The sequence below is a fragment of the Sinohyriopsis cumingii genome, chromosome 18 (assembly GCF_028554795.1).
Source record: "Sinohyriopsis cumingii isolate HCF-2022 chromosome 18, ASM2855479v2, whole genome shotgun sequence".
Taxonomy (NCBI): domain Eukaryota; kingdom Metazoa; phylum Mollusca; class Bivalvia; order Unionida; family Unionidae; genus Sinohyriopsis; species Sinohyriopsis cumingii.
The window spans coordinates 88242719-88264596 of record NC_142978.1 but is presented as its reverse complement, the minus strand read 5'-3'; the positions used below and the strand labels follow the sequence as shown (position 1 = coordinate 88264596).

General features: G+C 42.7%; 1 protein-coding gene across 1 annotated transcript in view; it reads left to right on the top strand.

Annotated features, from left to right (window-relative positions):
* Positions 1 to 21878, top strand: part of LOC149777248 (uncharacterized) — a 60274-nt gene that overhangs the window by 17165 nt on the left and 21231 nt on the right. The gene's annotated exons all lie outside the window — the stretch shown is intronic.

The following is a 21878-nucleotide window of genomic DNA, read 5'->3' as shown; positions in this document are numbered from 1 at the left end:
ACCATCAACGTGGAATAAACACAAGTGTTTGTACAACATGTTTGGGGTAATGTTCTGACCAGTTCTATAGGGGGTAAGGTCACACAAGTGTCCTCCCGAAAGGGTCTTTCAGGCATGTCCACGACAATCCTGTCCTGGGTGACGGGTTCTTCTGGTACTGTCACTAACACAGGTTGAAAAGTAACTTTTTTCTTTGGACGTTGAAAAGAAGGATCACAACTCTCGAGCATACTGAGCCACTTCTTGGGTCCAAACCTCAAAATCCCATTTTTTCCAGGCACGGACATCTGTCCAATGGGGGTGTAAGTCACAAGCTACACACACATCGTCATACACGTCTTGGGATGCTAAAAGCTGACGAATCTTTTTTTCACGTAGAGGTCGAGAAGTATCCAGATGAAAACGTAAGGCTTTGAGCAAAAGGAGTCTCTCGTGAACATTTAAAGGCACTACTTTCATGTTAAATGGGGTGGTACAAGAGTCCACAAGGAATCGGCTGGTAAACGAAATCCCAGAAAACAAGTCACTAAGACACACACTATGTGTCGTCCCAAATTGAACGGATACAGTTCTCGTAATAATTGATGGTAATGATCCACGGTTTGAATATGGTCATTGAGTTCCTTCCACGGAATCTGTTCAATTACCTGCGACATAAATCGTGGCATGGCAGCCTGTTTTTATAGTCTCTTTGTTTCGGAAACAATACACGTACTTTCTATCCAGACATCTTCGTTCTCCAGTAGGGAATCTAAATCTTGCATACTGTAACCGAAACGTCAGAGTTTGTTTAGAAGTTTCCTCTTCCGCTAAGTAGATTCCACGTAAAATATGTTGGTAATCCTTTAACTTGTCCTCCTCAATGCGTTGCACTAGGTGAATCTCGAAGTAACCAAAATGATCAACACGTGGATCATCGGGGCCCTGGAAGTATTGAACAAGGTCTGACCATTAAACAATTTCTGACGAATCAGTTCTCTTATACCATTCAGGTACCAGTGGTTAAAGATCTGGTGACGTAACTGATGCAACTGTTCTTTACGTTTGACTTGTATTTTGACCAGCTCTTGGTAAATGCGTTCTCTCAACTCCACAGGCAAAGCACGAATGTTCTCTTGTAAAGTATCCATGAATAGGTCATACTAAATCCTCTTTCTGACACAAGAAATGTACCGTTTGCACAGACATGGTTTTACTTCAGTGTCGAATTTAAATCGTTTAGTCACTAATTTACACATTACAATTCGTTGAGAAGTTTCCTCTTTCACTAAGTTGACACTGTGTAAAAGATGTCGGTAATTCGTTAACTCTTCCTCTGGAATTCGATGCAGTAAGTTTACAATGTAGTAGATAGAATCATCAATAGCAAACCAATCCTTTTTAAAACTAGGGGATCGTTGATCAATGTCTGTCCAATGGAACACTTTCAACTGAACCAGTCCTTGTATAGCATTCGGGTACCAGTGGTTCAAACACTGGTGACGTAACGGATGCAATTGTTCTTTACGTTTCTCTTGTATTTTGACCAGCTCTCGGTAAATCCTTTCTCTCAACTCCACAGGCAAAGTGCGAATGTTCTCTTGTAAAGTATCCATAAACAGATTATGGTAAGTTACTTCAATGTCTCGGTCCCACTAAGGGTAAGTAATGACAATTCGGTGACCATCGAGCATGTTCTACGTAGGCCGAATCTTGTGGTTCCCAGTGGTGAAGTGACACACCGCAACTGAAGCACTTGACTTTATCTCCTTCGCCCAAGTAGAACAATCCGGCTCTGGCTAATTCTTCGGGGGGTCGGTCCTCCCAGATACTTAGGCCATTTTCCATTGAACGATTGAAGACGATTTTCAAAGTCGCAGTATTCCGACAAACGCACAGGAAACGAATATTCGTCTTTCACAGGATCGTTTCGGTGAGGGTTGGGTGACATGGACAGGAGTTTGCTCAGGGCTGGATGACATCCGTAGGGAGGTAGACGTGAAGGTGAACACCCACCTTTAAAACGAAACCCAGTAAAATGTCCAAGAGGACGAGCGGCATCGCTTTCGCATCCCTCAGGTTTGACACGCACAGCATCACTTTCCATGATAGGGGTAGTGAGAACAAAGTTTCCATGATGCTTTACGGCGTCGCTAAGGTCACAGCGTACAGCATCGTTCCCATCACAAGGCTCACAATCGCATTCCACTTCAGAAGCCCCACACTTGAATTGTGCCTTTCTAAACTTGTTTTGTGTTTCTCTGAAAGTATTCATCTTGTTCGCTTGGTCTTGGTAGTCACAATGAACTATCGATCTTGCCTAGGGTTCCTTTTTATATACAGACCAATACCGACGTGTCCATACGGTAAGGTGAAATGATTGGGAAGTCTCACTCGCTTCTGGTACACGATTTGATAGACTTTTTCCAGGGATCGACTGACGATGCGGTGAGTAGGTAAACGTACAATCTTGTTCGGTTGATAGGTGGTCACTTTAAAGTGTTCATCCTCTCCAGATTGCAAGGCTTCTTTCAATACCCCAAAGTTGACCACACGACTGGTACGATAATTCAGAGTCAGTCCTTTCACTTTACACTTCGTGTGCACTTCTCCTTCTGGGTCCCGGTATTCGTAGCCGTAATTTTTTGGACCGCCACTGACGAAACTTAGAATCTTGTCGTAGGGATGCTTGTCTGTCCAGGCTCCTAAACGGTCTCCTTCGATGTCAGGGTGCTGTTGACTCGGGTGATGGATGTAAATGCAACTGTCCGTGTCAAAGTACAGGACGCGTTCCCCTAACAGTTCTAAAGCTTCGTACAATTTTAAGCGAGCATGAGCTGTCACGTAAGCCGCAATGATGACATTTCCAAAAGGGTCGTCTTGTACAAAGTCCAGATCTTCTTCGTAATTGACCAAGATCAAATCCTCGCAAACGACGTCCGCGTGTTTCATGAATTTGGTTTTGTCGTGAATCATCTGAAAGCAGCGGGAAGGTTCTGTCAAATACTCCGTCTTGGGTAAACACGGACGTTGTGCCATTTTACCCCACAAGCAATTTAACATCACTTTGGCAAACGATCGCCTGCCTTCGTTTTTCTCGATGTGATCTAAAGAGATGCCTTCTTGTTCCCGGTATTTCTTGAATGTCTTTTGGTCTTCGGGAGTGTGACACCAGGAAGGATAGCCACTGGCTTCTTGTTTCAGTTTCAAAAAGGCATCAACGTAGTCGGCGAAAATGCCTTTCTGCGTGGGGTCACCCTTGTGGTATTGTTGTGTCTTGGGAAACTGACAAATTTCGTACACTTCTAACAGTTGATATCCCATGTCCAGAGCTTTGAACAATTCTACGCTGACCCACGTCCCCGTCAAGGCGCGTTCTTCCTGGGTGTGCTGGCAAGGTTGGTCTTGGTTGCACGTTTCGGCACAAGTACGGCACAAAGGAAACATCAGTTTGCTTTGACAATGGTGAGGCAACACGGGATGGTACAAGTCCGTGGGAGGCAACACTTTGCACTTGATCAAGCCTTCGTATTGTCGAATGTTTTTCAGGTCGATGTGTTCCGTGAACAATTGTGGGTGTCCTGCAGAAAAGCGACAATATTTGCACACGTCCAAGTCTTTGATTTCTTCTCCTTTCTCTTCGTCGGCTTGGTACAGCAAACAGGTGGCATTGGTCCTTCCTCCGTACAAACTATCCCTCAGGTTCAGGGGGTCCATGAACTGGTAACTTTCCACGAGGCGTTTAAACTCGGGGTCGGTTTTCAAACGGTGATCGTACTCGTGTTCCCACATTTCCACCACTTGGTATCCTTCCTGTTCTAGCAGCAGAGGGGGCGAATCGGACATTTTGTCCAATCGTTATTTTGCTTAATTATTACTTTCTGCACTCAACGATCTAGTGTCGTCAGCGCCTGGTAAAAAAAAAACGACGACGTCGTTGGGGGATCGTCCAAACGTCATTTGGTTTAATTAACACCTTCTGCGCGCCGATCCCCAGCGTCGTCAGCGTCCGGTAAGCACATCGACGACCGCGTTGATGTCATCGCCCCCTCTGCTGCTAAGTGGTTATTTACAATGAAGATCTTTATGATCTTACAAACAGAGTGATCACTAACTCCTCCTCCTGTAGATCAATTAGGTTATTTGACTGATCGGTGAGTTTAAAATTAATTCTCGTTAAAAACCGATCATGGCATCGCATATAGACCGGATTAATCGGATTCTCAATGATTAAGTATCCGGGAGGGGCTGTTGGTGAAAACGAATAAAGGATATATCCCTGTTGAGCTTGATTTGATTGCTTGGTATCTACCTGGTAACTCCCTTCGATAACATCACACACTAGATTAATCGCTATCACCGATGCAATATTTACGTTGTATGGAGCAATATGCCTGCCATCATCTCCGTTATCGTGTCTGAGGACAGTTGATGGGGGGGCGTCCGCGGGTGGATTCTCAGGCCATCCTAGTATGGTTCTTATTGAACTGTTATAAATATCAACCATATACCCCGGTGTGCTTATTTCAATCGTCGACGATAACGTCGGTTCATGAACCGTAATAGCGATTTTTGATTCCTTTCCTGTGATCGATTTTATCCTGCGTTGAAATTCCTTATTGATTTGTTCTATTTGGTATGACCCAGTTGGTATTGTAACCTCCTCCCAGTTTGGGGTTCCATCGGGTTTATTTGTCCGTGCAAAAACCAGCGAGTTATTAGGTTGTTGTCCGTTAAATGCGTCCGCTCGGATATTAGGCCAACTGTGATATACTCGCAATTTTGCCAGCGCTATTTCCTTTACTGGAACCGGTGATGGGAAGTTCACACTGAATTCGGGTTTCGTTGACGTTATTGATATCATATTTGTTTGTACCGGAGTGGTGTTCTCCGCGATCCGCTGAAGTAATTGAAACCCTTCGGGGTTCAGCGACATTATTATTATTCGTTGTCTTTAGTGTCTAATTTCAACAACCAGGTGGTTCCGGCTTCCAGTTGAAAATCCTCGATTTTTGACATCGCGGAGCTATATAACTGGACCATCGTGGAGAATTCAACATCGGATACGAACAAATTATCAATCGATAACGAGATCAACCCGGATAATTTCGAGTATGCGTCGGATACTATTTGATGTTTTACTGTATACTCGTTGAGTTTTTTCTGAAAACACGATGATATCTTCCTAGTGATTGCGTTGGCGACTCCAGCAATTGTTGTCATCGCGGAGATAGCGATTGGAACAGCGATCGGGGCTATCGTGGTCACCGTGGATAAAATAACACCGGTACCGGCTACTATGCCCGACACCGAGTACACGACCGCGTCGATGGCGGTTATTTTTCTGCGGTATTTTTTTATTTTTGCACGGTATTGTTCGGAAAGCGTTTTTAAGTTCGCGGAGAATTCTTTTGCGGTATCGAATCGATATTGATGTGACGTCGGTGATACCTCTGATTCAATTTCCTTGGTGGTCATTTTTATTTTAAAAGAGCTAGTGTTTTTAATTACTTAGATTCGCTACAAATTCCACATACCATGTAATGTTTGCCCCGGCTAGATTTCTATCAACGGCATAAATTGTGAACGGTTCAGTTGCGTCCTTGTCTATAATTGTTGATATTGTATTGTTAAACCCGGATGAACTCGACGATAATATATTAAACTGCATCATTGAAACCAGTGTCAATCGATAAATGCCCTTAACAGTTGCGGTGATATTTACTGTATTCTGTGTAGGAGTCCAAGCGAATGATCCATGCCGAATCGTGTATACTGTGTTGACGGTGTTCTCGTGAGGGATTTTTATTTTTTCGAGTTGCTTTGTCATTTTAGGTAGTCTGTCTTTAATCGCCGCAACATCAGTTTTAATCGTTCCTATTTCCTGTATATGCGTGTCCACATCTTTTTTGTTCGCTGCAACCCTAGTAATGAGTGTATTTATTTCCTGTATATGCGTGTCTATACTTTTTTTGTTCGCTATAACATTAATTTTGAGTACTTCTATTTCCCCTTCATGCACGTCTATACTTTTTTTGCTCGCTATAGCATTAACGTTGATTGTTTCTATTCTCTGTCCATGCGCGTCCACATTATTTATGATCGTTGTAACATTAGTAATGAGTGTATTTATTTCCCGTTCATGCACGTCTATACTCCTTTTGTTCGTTGCAACATTAGTGTTGATTGTTTTTATTTCCTGTCCATACGCAGTGATATCATTTATAGTTATTGTAATCTCATCCGGTTTGACATTTTTTTTACCAAAGAATTTATCAACGGCGTTATCGATCCTGTTAACATTTTTTCGTAACGAGGTAAATTGGCCCGACAGCGTCGTAAACTCCAAAATAGTATTTTTTATTGTTGCAAGATTCGGTTCGGTTACCGTCGGGGTTCCAAAAAAACTAGCGGTAGTGAGTTGTATATCGGTCACCGATCTATCTAACCTTGTAAAACCGTCTTGGACTAATGTTACCCTATCCGTCACCGTCGACAGATGTTCACCCGGTTTGAGTCGTCCGTCGACGGTATACAACGCGATAGTGCCCTCGCCGGCATCACGCTGTCGTGTTAAAACGTCATTCAGTGACACATTACCGGATTTCAATTTACCCTGGCGGTCTTGAAATACAACTATTTCGCCCGGGTCAACACTTGTTAGATTCAACATATCAGCGATTTCATCCTCAATTAGTTTTTTTATGTCGGCGGCGGTCGTTTCCGTGGATTCTTTCAGCGCCGAAACCGGTCGCCCCCAGATATCAATCATTATTATTGTAAATGTTATTCTCTAAAATCCGTTGAGCTTCTACGACCCCACTAGTGTATTCGTTTACAACCACATGAGGTGGTTTTCGCGATGATGAAATCGCCGCAAGTACGTTCAATACCTCACGGCCACATATCGGTGGGTCACTTAATCGCTGTGTTGGCAGCGTGGAATAAAAAACCGGGGCTGAACACGCCCGGGCTGAACACGCCCGGATATACCGCATGAACTCTTTCGGCGGGGCTAACCCGTATGAATCAAAATAGACGATCGCACGCGGATCAATCGCGTATGCAACCCAATGAGTTCCCGCTCCGGAGGACCCATCGAGGTTAATTATACCGGTTTCAATATTCCTTGGTACCGCCGGTAATTGATCCCTCATAAAAACACCTCTGAAGTTTTTTATCGCTAGCGCGTTTGCGGCGTCTATTAAATCAAAATTAGACATTGGAGTCATAGACTCAGGAGTCATAGACTCCCGAGTCAATAAACGGTTCCCGGTAGTCTTAGACCCTTTCCCGAGTACCATGAATACGGGGTTCCCGGTAGTCTTAGACCCTTTCCGGCCACGGGTCGTTTTTTTTTGTAGCCTTTCCCGGTTGCCTTCTTCAATGCCATTCCCGCCGCGGTACCAACGGCTCCTAACGCCGCCGCCTTAGCCACTGCTGGTGCGGCCGCGGCAATCAACGCTGGAATCGCAGCTAACAGCGGAAATATCCCACCGGTCTTTTCCATGTTTTTAATTGCTGCGGCTGAAAAATCTATTTGAACACCCTTTTTATTCTTCATCGCATCATTGAAATGTTTTATTTGACGCGCCGTCAACGATATCTTATGATTACCACCCGCCATCTGTGACGGCTTCAGCGTTATTGTGGTCCCGCATTGTTTAGCCGACTTTGATCGTAATTTCTTGACTTGACCATCAGTCAACTCTACACTGACGACACTATACGACATTTTATTGTAAACGCGTTTTGTGCTTTCAATTACATGTTTTCCACTGGCGCATCAACGATTCTCATTCGTCCACCAACACCTTCTAGCAGCATTGATTTATCGCTGAGAATGACAGCAACCGCTCTATAATTAACACCACCCGGGGCTATACGAGCTCTGAAGTGTATATCAACGACGGATTGTCTCGTTAAATCAAGATGTTCCAGCGAAAAATAATAAATCGGATACAGGTTTTTAAAATCAAGTTGTGATATTTGCAAACCAGTGTCGACGTTTTGATCACGACCCATATACGACAGCAATCGATGATACACACGTGCGATATGGTTGTCGCCGTAATTAAGCTGTATATCCTCGGATGGTTCCTGTTGTCCGTTTATTCTCAGCGAAACATCCCTGACTCCTAATTGATCAAATATCATATGGCTGCGTTCTTGACTGCCCAATCGTTCCCTATTCTGTAGCGCTATGAATATATGACGCGGGGCTGAAACACCCTGTTTTGATGCCAGGTGCCATGTAAACGTATCGGCGACGTTATCCTCTTTAGCATCAGTTGTTACCGCTAGCCAACTCAACAACGATTTTCCTCCCTGTTCCATAAATGCTAACAATCGTGCTTCCGTGGTAACTGATGGAGTCAGCACCGGCATCCACAATGCCATTTTAGTTAAAACAACCTTACCGGCAGCGACGCCAGCAGCACGCCATATTGCATTGTTATCATCGCCCCTTCGCGTCAGCGCGATTGTATGCTTAGCCCCATAGACAACTTTTCTGACATTTCTGCAGAATCCAAATATGTGATGGAGTGGAATCGCGCATGAAAACTGTCGGCGTGGTCCTTGCAACATTCCTACTCGTGCTGCGAATCCTAGATTGTAATCATTGTTGGTGCTTTTTATAATATTGAAATTAGCGCCTGGTCTTGCTCTGCGGTCTGGATTGGTTGCTTCAACCTGGTCAACTGCGGTATCTTTTTCCACTAGCACGTTAACGTACTGAAGATGATCAGCGTTATTAGTGGTGTCCTTTGCGAACATTATAGATGGACCCGCCGATCTTGTATAATCATCCGAGTATCTCGCTAACCCAATTATCGTCGTTGCAACATCAACCTCGCGTTCTATTGATTCAATTTCTCGCCCGTCAATAAGATATCTGGCGCTCTCAAATAACGCCATAATACCGTTGTTGACGAAGCCAACTCGAACACGATGGTCATCTGCGTATGGCGCATTATCGGCAGCATTTGTCACGAGTTCTCCCTCGATTTCGATAAACGCTTCACACGGCAGAAAATATTTACTGGTATCTTGGACTTGAAGTTCAATTCGCGATCGTAGGTCAGGTTGCGCTGCATAATAAGAATAATATTGATAATCACGGACAGAATCATCCCTGCGCACTGGGGCATCCATATCAAACGCGGGATCAGCGGTTCGCGCAAACATTCTATTATTTATCATGTTGATATTTTCAATTGCGATTTTTTCGTCGTAAATTCTTTGAATTTAAACCACTCCCCGCTATCGCGTTCATGAGCGCGTTGGTTGCCGCATCGGCGGATGGCTCAGCCATTGATGGCTTCGTCGCCAACGACTGAGTCGTCGCCAACGACAGTGATGCCTGCAAATGTCAGTAAAGTAATAAATAACGCCGTGGAAGAAAAATTAGAGTCGTTGGCGACGACTCAGTCGTTGGCGACGAAGCCATCAATGGCTGAGCCATCCGCCGATGCGGCAACCAACGCGCTCATGAACGCGATAGCGGGGAGTGGTTTAAATTCAAAGAATTTACGACGAAAAAATCGCAATTGAAAATATCAACATGATAAATAATAGAATGTTTGCGCGAACCGCTGATCCCGCGTTTGATATGGATGCCCCAGTGCGCAGGGATGATTCTGTCCGTGATTATCAATATTATTCTTATTATGCAGCGCAACCTGACCTACGATCGCGAATTGAACTTCAAGTCCAAGATACCAGTAAATATTTTCTGCCGTGTGAAGCGTTTATCGAAATCGAGGGAGAACTCGTGACAAATGCTGCCGATAATGCGCCATACGCAGATGACCATCGTGTTCGAGTTGGCTTCGTCAACAACGGTATTATGGCGTTATTTGAGAGCGCCAGATATCTTATTGACGGGCGAGAAATTGAATCAATAGAACGCGAGGTTGATGTTGCAACGACGATAATTGGGTTAGCGAGATACTCGGATGATTATACAAGATCGGCGGGTCCATCTATAATGTTCGCAAAGGACACCACTAATAACGCTGATCATCTTCAGTACGTTAACGTGCTAGTGGAAAAAGATACCGCAGTTGACCAGGTTGAAGCAACCAATCCAGACCGCAGAGCAAGACCAGGCGCTAATTTCAATATTATAAAAAGCACCAACAATGATTACAATCTAGGATTCGCAGCACGAGTAGGAATGTTGCAAGGACCACGCCGACAGTTTTCATGCGCGATTCCACTCCATCACATATTTGGATTCTGCAGAAATGTCAGAAAAGTTGTCTATGGGGCTAAGCATACAATCGCGCTGACGCGAAGGGGCGATGATAACAATGCAATATGGCGTGCTGCTGGCGTCGCTGCCGGTAAGGTTGTTTTAACTAAAATGGCATTGTGGATGCCGGTGCTGACTCCATCAGTTACCACGGAAGCACGATTGTTAGCATTTATGGAACAGGGAGGAAAATCGTTGTTGAGTTGGCTAGCGGTAACAACTGATGCTAAAGAGGATAACGTCGCCGATACGTTTACATGGCACCTGGCATCAAAACAGGGTGTTTCAGCCCCGCGTCATATATTCATAGCGCTACAGAATAGGGAACGATTGGGCAGTCAAGAACGCAGCCATATGATATTTGATCAATTAGGAGTCAGGGATGTTTCGCTGAGAATAAACGGACAACAGGAACCATCCGAGGATATACAGCTTAATTACGGCGACAACCATATCGCACGTGTGTATCATCGATTGCTGTCGTATATGGGTCGTGATCAAAACGTCGACACTGGTTTGCAAATATCACAACTTGATTTTAAAAACCTGTATCCGATTTATTATTTTTCGCTGGAACATCTTGATTTAACGAGACAATCCGTCGTTGATATACACTTCAGAGCTCGTATAGCCCCGGGTGGTGTTAATTATAGAGCGGTTGCTGTCATTCTCAGCGATAAATCAATGCTGCTAGAAGGTGTTGGTGGACGAATGAGAATCGTTGATGCGCCAGTGGAAAACATGTAATTGAAAGCACAAAACGCGTTTACAATAAAATGTCGTATAGTGTCGTCAGTGTAGAGTTGACTGATGGTCAAGTCAAGAAATTACGATCAAAGTCGGCTAAACAATGCGGGACCACAATAACGCTGAAGCCGTCACAGATGGCGGGTGGTAATCATAAGATATCGTTGACGGCGCGTCAAATAAAACATTTCAATGATGCGATGAAGAATAAAAAGGGTGTTCAAATAGATTTTTCAGCCGCAGCAATTAAAAACATGGAAAAGACCGGTGGGATATTTCCGCTGTTAGCTGCGATTCCAGCGTTGATTGCCGCGGCCGCACCAGCAGTGGCTAAGGCGGCGGCGTTAGGAGCCGTTGGTACCGCGGCGGGAATGGCATTGAAGAAGGCAACCGGGAAAGGCTACAAAAAAAAACGACCCGTGGCCGGAAAGGGTCTAAGACTACCGGGAACCCCGTATTCATGGTACTCGGGAAAGGGTCTAAGACTACCGGGAACCGTTTATTGACTCGGGAGTCTATGACTCCTGAGTCTATGACTCCAATGTCTAATTTTGATTTAATAGACGCCGCAAACGCGCTAGCGATAAAAAACTTCAGAGGTGTTTTTATGAGGGATCAATTACCGGCGGTACCAAGGAATATTGAAACCGGTATAATTAACCTCGATGGGTCCTCCGGAGCGGGAACTCATTGGGTTGCATACGCGATTGATCCGCGTGCGATCGTCTATTTTGATTCATACGGGTTAGCCCCGCCGAAAGAGTTCATGCGGTATATCCGGGCGTGTTCAGCCCGGGCGTGTTCAGCCCCGGTTTTTTATTCCACGCTGCCAACACAGCGATTAAGTGACCCACCGATATGTGGCCGTGAGGTATTGAACGTACTTGCGGCGATTTCATCATCGCGAAAACCACCTCATGTGGTTGTAAACGAATACACTAGTGGGGTCGTAGAAGCTCAACGGATTTTAGAGAATAACATTTACAATAATAATGATTGATATCTGGGGGCGACCGGTTTCGGCGCTGAAAGAATCCACGGAAACGACCGCCGCCGACATAAAAAAACTAATTGAGGATGAAATCGCTGATATGTTGAATCTAACAAGTGTTGACCCGGGCGAAATAGTTGTATTTCAAGACCGCCAGGGTAAATTGAAATCCGGTAATGTGTCACTGAATGACGTTTTAACACGACAGCGTGATGCCGGCGAGGGCACTATCGCGTTGTATACCGTCGACGGACGACTCAAACCGGGTGAACATCTGTCGACGGTGACGGATAGGGTAACATTAGTCCAAGACGGTTTTACAAGGTTAGATAGATCGGTGACCGATATACAACTCACTACCGCTAGTTTTTTTGGAACCCCGACGGTAACCGAACCGAATCTTGCAACAATAAAAAATACTATTTTGGAGTTTACGACGCTGTCGGGCCAATTTACCTCGTTACGAAAAAATGTTAACAGGATCGATAACGCCGTTGATAAATTCTTTGGTAAAAAAAATGTCAAACCGGATGAGATTACAATAACTATAAATGATATCACTGCGTATGGACAGGAAATAAAAACAATCAACACTAATGTTGCAACGAACAAAAGGAGTATAGACGTGCATGAACGGGAAATAAATACACTCATTACTAATGTTACAACGATCATAAATAATGTGGACGCGCATGGACAGAGAATAGAAACAATCAACGTTAATGCTATAGCGAGCAAAAAAAGTATAGACGTGCATGAAGGGGAAATAGAAGTACTCAAAATTAATGTTATAGCGAACAAAAAAAGTATAGACACGCATATACAGGAAATAAATACACTCATTACTAGGGTTGCAGCGAACAAAAAAGATGTGGACACGCATATACAGGAAATAGGAACGATTAAAACTGATGTTGCGGCGATTAAAGACAGACTACCTAAAATGACAAAGCAACTCGAAAAAATAAAAATCCCTCACGAGAACACCGTCAACACAGTATACACGATTCGGCATGGATCATTCGCTTGGACTCCTACACAGAATACAGTAAATATCACCGCAACTGTTAAGGGCATTTATCGATTGACACTGGTTTCAATGATGCAGTTTAATATATTATCGTCGAGTTCATCCGGGTTTAACAATACAATATCAACAATTATAGACAAGGACGCAACTGAACCGTTCACAATTTATGCCGTTGATAGAAATCTAGCCGGGGCAAACATTACATGGTATGTGGAATTTGTAGCGAATCTAAGTAATTAAAAACACTAGCTCTTTTAAAATAAAAATGACCACCAAGGAAATTGAATCAGAGGTATCACCGACGTCACATCAATATCGATTCGATACCGCAAAAGAATTCTCCGCGAACTTAAAAACGCTTTCCGAACAATACCGTGCAAAAATAAAAAAATACCGCAGAAAAATAACCGCCATCGACGCGGTCGTGTACTCGGTGTCGGGCATAGTAGCCGGTACCGGTGTTATTTTATCCACGGTGACCACGATAGCCCCGATCGCTGTTCCAATCGCTATCTCCGCGATGACAACAATTGCTGGAGTCGCCAACGCAATCACTAGGAAGATATCATCGTGTTTTCAGAAAAAACTCAACGAGTATACAGTAAAACATCAAATAGTATCCGACGCATACTCGAAATTATCCGGGTTGATCTCGTTATCGATTGATAATTTGTTCGTATCCGATGTTGAATTCTCCACGATGGTCCAGTTATATAGCTCCGCGATGTCAAAAATCGAGGATTTTCAACTGGAAGCCGGAACCACCTGGTTGTTGAAATTAGACACTAAAGACAACGAATAATAATAATGTCGCTGAACCCCGAAGGGTTTCAATTACTTCAGCGGATCGCGGAGAACACCACTCCGGTACAAACAAATATGATATCAATAACGTCAACGAAACCCGAATTCAGTGTGAACTTCCCATCACCGGTTCCAGTAAAGGAAATAGCGCTGGCAAAATTGCGAGTATATCACAGTTGGCCTAATATCCGAGCGGACGCATTTAACGGACAACAACCTAATAACTCGCTGGTTTTTGCACGGACAAATAAACCCGATGGAACCCCAAACTGGGAGGAGGTTACAATACCAACTGGGTCATACCAAATAGAACAAATCAATAAGGAATTTCAACGCAGGATAAAATCGATCACAGGAAAGGAATCAAAAATCGCTATTACGGTTCATGAACCGACGTTATCGTCGACGATTGAAATAAGCACACCGGGGTATATGGTTGATATTTATAACAGTTCAATAAGAACCATACTAGGATGGCCTGAGAATCCACCCGCGGACGCCCCCCCATCAACTGTCCTCAGACACGATAACGGAGATGATGGCAGGCATATTGCTCCATACAACGTAAATATTGCATCGGTGATAGCGATTAATCTAGTGTGTGATGTTATCGAAGGGAGTTACCAGGTAGATACCAAGCAATCAAATCAAGCTCAACAGGGATATATCCTTTATTCGTTTTCACCAACAGCCCCTCCCGGATACTTAATCATTGAGAATCCGATTAATCCGGTCTATATGCGATGCCATGATCGGTTTTTAACGAGAATTAATTTTAAACTCACCGATCAGTCAAATAACCTAATTGATCTACAGGAGGAGGAGTTAGTGATCACTCTGTTTGTAAGATCATAAAGATCTTCATTGTAAATAACCACTTAGCAGCAGAGGGGGCGATGACATCAACGCGGTCGTCGATGTGCTTACCGGACGCTGACGACGCTGGGGATCGGCGCGCAGAAGGTGTTAATTAAACCAAATGACGTTTGGACGATCCCCCAACGACGTCGTCGTTTTTTTTTTACCAGGCGCTGACGACACTAGATCGTTGAGTGCAGAAAGTAATAATTAAGCAAAATAACGATTGGACAAAATGTCCGATTCGCCCCCTCTGCTGCTGTTCTAACTTTAGGCGTCGCTGACAAGTGGCCTGGTACAAGTCTTCCATGGTTCGTTGTAAAAACTGATTTTTAGTGCCACGGTCAGGATAACAGACGGGACATCCGTGAAATAAGCAACCGTTAAACTCGTACACGATATTGGGGTTTTCTAAGTCTCAGCCATCGACCGAATGCGTTCCGATGGTCTTTTCGCCCCCTCCGTTGCGGGCATGCTGAATCCACTTGTCTTCCTTGTCGCACAAGTAATGTAACCAGCGTAGGGTTTTGACCGAGTATTGACGTTTGACATAGTTGGTTGTTTGAGGACTGATGACAGCTATGGTGTTTTCAGGCATGAATCGTTGCCGGTACACTAAGGAACACGCTTTGGCAATGGTGCAAGCTTCTTTCAAAGGATCGACCCCTCCGTGTTCCATGAACAGTTCTCGAAATTTTCCACAGCAACGTCGTAAAATGTCCACGTCGGAACGACAATACTTTAACATTTCTTCCTAAAAGTCGAAAGGGTCGGAGGCGTGAGCCTGGTACCAAGCGTAGAAAGCTTCTCGTTGTTCGGCACGCATGTTGTCAGGGTCGTAACAGTGAGCCTCAGGAAAATGGGGTAGAACGGCGTGTTGATTGGCTTCCGTATTGAAAGAGTGTGGAAAGTACCCTTTAGCCATTTCTGTCATTCCAAATGTTTTAGGCATTCGACTCAAAGGCATGGCCAAATAGCTCATCGAATCTTTAAACTGTACTTGTCCCACTTGCATGAAAAAGATTTTGGCTCCGTTCAAAGTGACTTTAGGACGCTCGGTGCCTTGTTCCGTATAGTATCTCAAAAGAAACTGTCCATCGTATCCAGAGAAATTGTGAGCCATCACTGTGGCATGACGATGACAATCTCCGTAACGTTCGATGTCCTCTTGGCTCCACGTCTTGTCGATGGGGTCTAAGACCATTGGGCGAAATCGACTAACGTGTTCGGTCCTCGAAAGATTTTTTCACGCCCTCCGGGAATCTTGCTGCAGTAAGGGCAATGACTGAAGATAGGTTCCTGAATGCACTTCTCGCACGCTCGATGAGTCACGCAGAAATTAGGAATGTAAATACCGGTCTCTTGCATGCATTCGAAATCGAAAAAGATGAAATTGCCTTTCTTCTTGTGACCGTCCTCTTTCTCTGGTGGGGGTTGGTATTTTTGCACGTAGCATTCGTGATCCAAGTCCATGATGTGGTGACAAATGTGACATTTGTTCTTTCCTGAACATACGTGTGCCTTGGCATTATTGGTACGTATGCCTTGTCCACACGTAGGGCACAATCTCAGGAGTTGACAAGCACATTTCTGCTGTGAACCTTGCGTCTTCAGATGTTGTTGGTAACAGGCAGGGCTGACAAACGTGCGCAGACCAGCAGGACAATGCACTGGTTTTTGCCCTTCGCTCAGACAGGGTGGAGAGGCCAAACATCCTGAGCATTTCGATCCACAATGCTTGTGTTGCTCTCGATTGTTATAGCCATGGTCACATTTCTCACAGTAATAACTGTATCCCAGGAATGCAGTGATACTGGTAATGGTATCGAAATGGTCATCGTGATAATAGACATGAATGTATTTTCCGTCCTTAAAGTCTTTCCCTCGAAACAACAGAGGTCCGCGCACTTCTTGAGGGTGCACTTTCAAGGTGCAGAATGGAGCTAGGACATCTTGCAAGTTTTGCATTTCAGGAATGCCGCAGGGTGTGTCTTTGGACAGGCCGGCTTGTTGCAACAGGAGTTCTGCTTCACTTCGTTGTTTGGCTCGGTTCGATTTTCGAATGTTCTCCCAGTCTCTTTTCCATTCTGCCGTGTCGTTCTTGTCGGCATAGGTTCGTCCCACCACGATGGCTCAGGCTAAACACATCTGGTCTTGAGAATTGTGAAGTTGGACGAGACTCTTTTTGGTGCTGCGAAGGTCGTTCACCAATAACACCTTATTGCGTTGTCCGGTCCCTTGAGGAGGAGAGACGTGGGTCATGTCGAGTGTGGCTTTTCCATCGGTGATGTCAAACTGGTCATTGGATTGTTGCACGTGTTGAATCTTGTCCATGACTTTGGAAGCGGTCAATTCTGCAGGGGTGCTAAACTCGATCCAAACAGGGGATTTCAAACCGTCGTGTTGTATGGAAAGTCTCAAGCGATCGTCTTCTTTGGGTTGACATTGTCGTTTGAGTGTGGTGAGCAAAGAATCCCACACCCCAGTGACGAACCCTTCTGCTTTCTCTAACGGTACTTCGGACTTGAAATCTTTAAACTTCACCGTGTATTTGTAAGCCGTGGTTCTAAATTTTCTAGAGGAGCGCTTTAAGGTCTCTCGAATGGAATAGTATTTTTCAGGGTTGACTAAGGGTGGCGAACTTTGTTTAGAGGGTTTGGATTCTGGTTCACTCATGTCCTCTTCAAAATCACTGGCATGAATTTGTGCCAAGACTTCAGCTCTGGTACGAGGCGATAAATCACGTTTCTGCCTCTTACTTTCTTCTTCTTTCTTCTCAAATGAATTGGATCGTTTCATCTTGAGTGCAAAACGTCAAATGACTCAAGTTTAAACACCATAGACTAATTTATAATCATGGCAGACCAGCGTATATAAAAGGGTGTGTGTCTTGTCCTTTCACTATTCATTTCACTCTCAAACCGAGCACAACGATGGAAGAGACTAAGCAAATCGAACGTTTCATCAGAGCTTTGCTAGGGGTCATTAGAAAATTCTCTTCAGACCAGCCGACTGACTACTCTCCTTCCTTTCGAGATAAAAGTCAAGATACTTGGTATATCTGTCAAAAGAAAGGGCATTGGTCTTCAGAATGTCCAGACCGTCAAAAAAGAAAAACAGGGGCTAGAAAAGACAAAAGTCAAGATACCTGTTATTATTGTCAAGAAAAAGGACATTGGTCTCCAGATTGCCCAAACAAGAAACAAGAGGAGTCAGAAGAAGAGAGGGATTCTTCAGAGGAAGAAGAGGAGGAAGATAGCAGACAGGTGAAGAAAAAGAAACAGGAGAAGAAAAGAAGAAGGGAAAAAAGTGAGGAGGAAGAGGAGGAGGAAAAGACTGTGACGGTGAAGAAATTTAAAAAACAGAGAGAGTAAACAAAGAAACAGAAGAAGTGAATGTACTTTTTAAAGTGCTCTGTTGTGAATTGTGAATTGGATTGTAACTATTGATAAAAGAATACATTAATTATATAAGGTAAGTGTCTTTGAGTTTTGATTTTAAATAAGAAGCTACACTCACGCACTCATATACACGTAATATAGGGGTAAAATGGGTTGTTGGTTTTTTTTTTGAATTATTGGCAATTGAAAGTCTATCTCTTTTCGAGAGACGTGGGTGGCCCTGAAAAGGGCCTTTTATCTTGGTGTAGAGGTGAGTTTAAGCAATCAACTTTAACTGTCTTAAGCCTTTGCCAAGGCCGAGGCCTACTTCTGATGATGATGATTTGGTTGAAATCACTAAGGGTGGTACGGTAGGCTTAGTCACAGGGTTGGCGTGTTTAGCTCGGGAAGGTCGTATTCTCTTCGGTCGTGATAAAGAAGTCTGATACATTTGTTTCAGACTTCTTAACTCCGCTAAAATGTCCAGCAGTACCGTGACGATTTGACTTTCACCCTCTTGTTTCTTTGCTGCTTCTTCTTGTTGTTTTTTTCTTACCTCTTCTTCTTGTTGCTGTTGCTGTAGGAGAAAAGCTTGTTCTGCTTCCTTTTGCCGCTGTATAAATTTCTCCAATTCTTCTTTCTGTCTCTGTCTAAAATTCTCCACGTGCGGTAATGAAGGTGACGAAGGTTCCGGAACAAATTCTTGCGAGGTAAGAAAATCCACAAAATCCCAATTTACCTCTTCTGAAAGTAAGTCCGGGTTCCCTTTGGTGGTCTCCACTGCTGGTGCACCCCAATGGATCGTTTTCTGAGTTTCCGTCATGTTGAATCACTGTCGCATGGATTGACACCGCACAGGCGCTAGCGAATCTATATAGACCACGTGACGTCACAGACTGTTCTCTTCGGATTGGATGCGGACTGCCTGAATTTTGTAACGCGTGTTTGGATTGGTCAATGAACTCAATCCGTTTCAATCCTTCCTCTACCTATAAATAAGCGCAGTTCACTGCATTGATTCACTTGTACCTGTTCTCGGCGCCTCAAGATGTGGACCACAGTCGAATCATCCACCCTTGTTTCTTCAATGATGTTTAGGACGGACATGCTAATGTATGTCCGATCCAAGTGGACAGTTGTCCACAAGTCAGACACCAGTCTGTGGATACGAAGAGTCTATGTGGAAAGACAAGGATGCCTCAAGAGGACTCTGATTTATGGCCCTGCAGTAAGACGCAGCTTGAGGACAAGAAGATGCCGCAGATGTCCTTTATGTTAAGCGCATATTAACATAAACCCAAAGGCCCTTTTCAGGGCCACTCCAATTTCTCGAAAAGAGATCGACTTTCAATTGCCTACCCCATTTTTATTTTTTTTATTTTTTAAAAAAACAAAAAACAATAGAGACCCATCAGGTCGGGACCATATTAAAATAGGGTACCGACCCTGTTCCATTTCCCCTAGTCCCTAGACAGGCCCAAACTCTATTCCCATGTTCAATTCCCCTTGTCCCTAGAATTGCTTTTTTTCTCCCCTTGTCCCTAGACTGACCCAAAATAGATTCCCATGTTAATTTCCCTTGTTCCTATACAGGTCCACGATTTTTCTCCATGTTAAATTTACATAGTCCCTATACAGGCCCAGGGGTGTTTTTAATGATAAGTCCCATGTCCCTATATCGCCCCCCTTCACTACTTATATATGTAAAAAAAAAATATATATATATATATATATATATATATATATATATATATATATATATATATATATATATATATATATATATATATATATTATATGCATCTAACTGAAGCATATCGTACTTGACAACGGTAAGCAGAGAATAGTGGTGGTGGAAACTGTGATCCCAATTCTTATCAGTAGAAAATTGCAGAAATGCTTCAAAATAATTATTTTTAAAAAACCAAATTATACATGTGTCTTGAGGTGAAAACGTTCAAAACTATAAAACGATTTTAAATAAAATGTGATAGTAAAACTGTTCAAAGATACAAAATATTTTAAATAAAAAGTATTTTTAAAAATCAGTTCCAAACATTTAAATAGAAACCAAAATTAAAAAATGAAAATGCCAATGACTGATAAAGTTAAATAATTTATACATACTTTAACCAAAATTAAATATATTTCACATTAGGAAATTGAAAAGCTGATGAATCCAAAATTAAAATACATATGTGAAAACAAACAGAAACAATAGCAAATAGTACAACGAAAATGAAAGACATAAGCAAATGTGAAAAAGGACTTTTTATATTTGTGAATGTGTGATATTCTTGAAATTTGAGTGACCCGTATTGGGAGATCCTATCTTTAATCTCATTATTCAACCCATGCAGAGGAAATCAGATTTATTGTCCTTTTCGATTCATGCTGTTGGTATAAAGGTTAGATGGAAGCTGCAATTACACTGGAACGAAAGATTTATTAATGATTATATCGACCCGGATTAGTTAAAACAAAAATAACACGCTCAGGTGTAAACATGCATAATTTTTTCAATTCACCATAAAAGTTATCAAAACACAAAATACTACGTTACAGCTCAAAGATTATCGTCATTTGTTTGAATCTATGTTTCTTAGTTATTAGTTAAGTTGACTTTGAATCTCTTGGCATGCCACTATATGTCTCCATGATGTGTACCAGCAAAATGAATTATCTTGGACTAAAAGGCTGTTCGAGCTTGTTCCTTCATTACTGTGTCATCATTGTACAAGTGTTGCAGATCGAAAACACACAAACATTGTTTTACTAAGGTGTTTCACAAATAGTTGTCTCAGATAGTACTATAGTAATCAATGTATAAAGACTTAAAATTGCTAAAATTATAATGTTCAAAGAGAATAAGAAAAAACATTTACATTCAACTGGCTTTGTCACATCTGAGAGAAAAAAAACAATTAAAACGTTAAAGTGCACACGATGTGGATAGCTTTACTGCATCATATATAAGCCATGATCTTGACGATTGCAACTAGAATTATATCATCCGAAACAGTTCATTCAAGAGCTTTTAGAATATGATGCAACTCTCGATATAAGTTGATACGTCGTGATCCCTCTTGGAAAGGTAAAAAAAAATATAGTTAACAATGATGACAAGTACAGTTCAATTACCGTCGGCTCTAACGATGCCAAGTTTAAGAAGGATGGAAAAATCCATACGTACGTTTATATTCTTGTGTAGCTATAGAAATATAAATCAAACTCTTGCACGGCTGAATAAGATGTTAACGAATGCAAACCATTTTTCGAAATAATGAAACAATTTGAACATATTCGTCCCCAAATCTTTCAAAAACTATTTATCCATACGATTATAATTGTCTAGAGCCAAACTTTTTCCGAAATAAATATAGTCAAACTTTACTAACTCTGGTTCACTGAGAAAACATGATTCTTAAAATTGTTGATTGGCTGTAGTTTTAAAGATATGATACTGTGCCAGTACATACTGCCCTTGACTTGGGAATGGCGGAGGATACGTGAGTTATAAAGGGAAGGGGTCTCACTTTAAACCAGAAATGACTAAAATATATCTTTGACTGGATCTATGAATAAGCTTATGACTGGGTTTGAATAGTACTTTCTTTTTAGGCAAAACAATGATTTATGCAATCTGAAGCTGGTATTGCGTCATACATGATATGAATTGCATCATGTTATTCCATGAAGTCATGATGATGCAATCGTAAGTAAGCTTACATCATTTTGCTAAACAAACTGCTCATTGTCAGCTCTGAAATCATACAGTGGTGTGCTCTCTTATTTGTCAGTATTTGATTTTGCAAAGGGACACATTTCTGT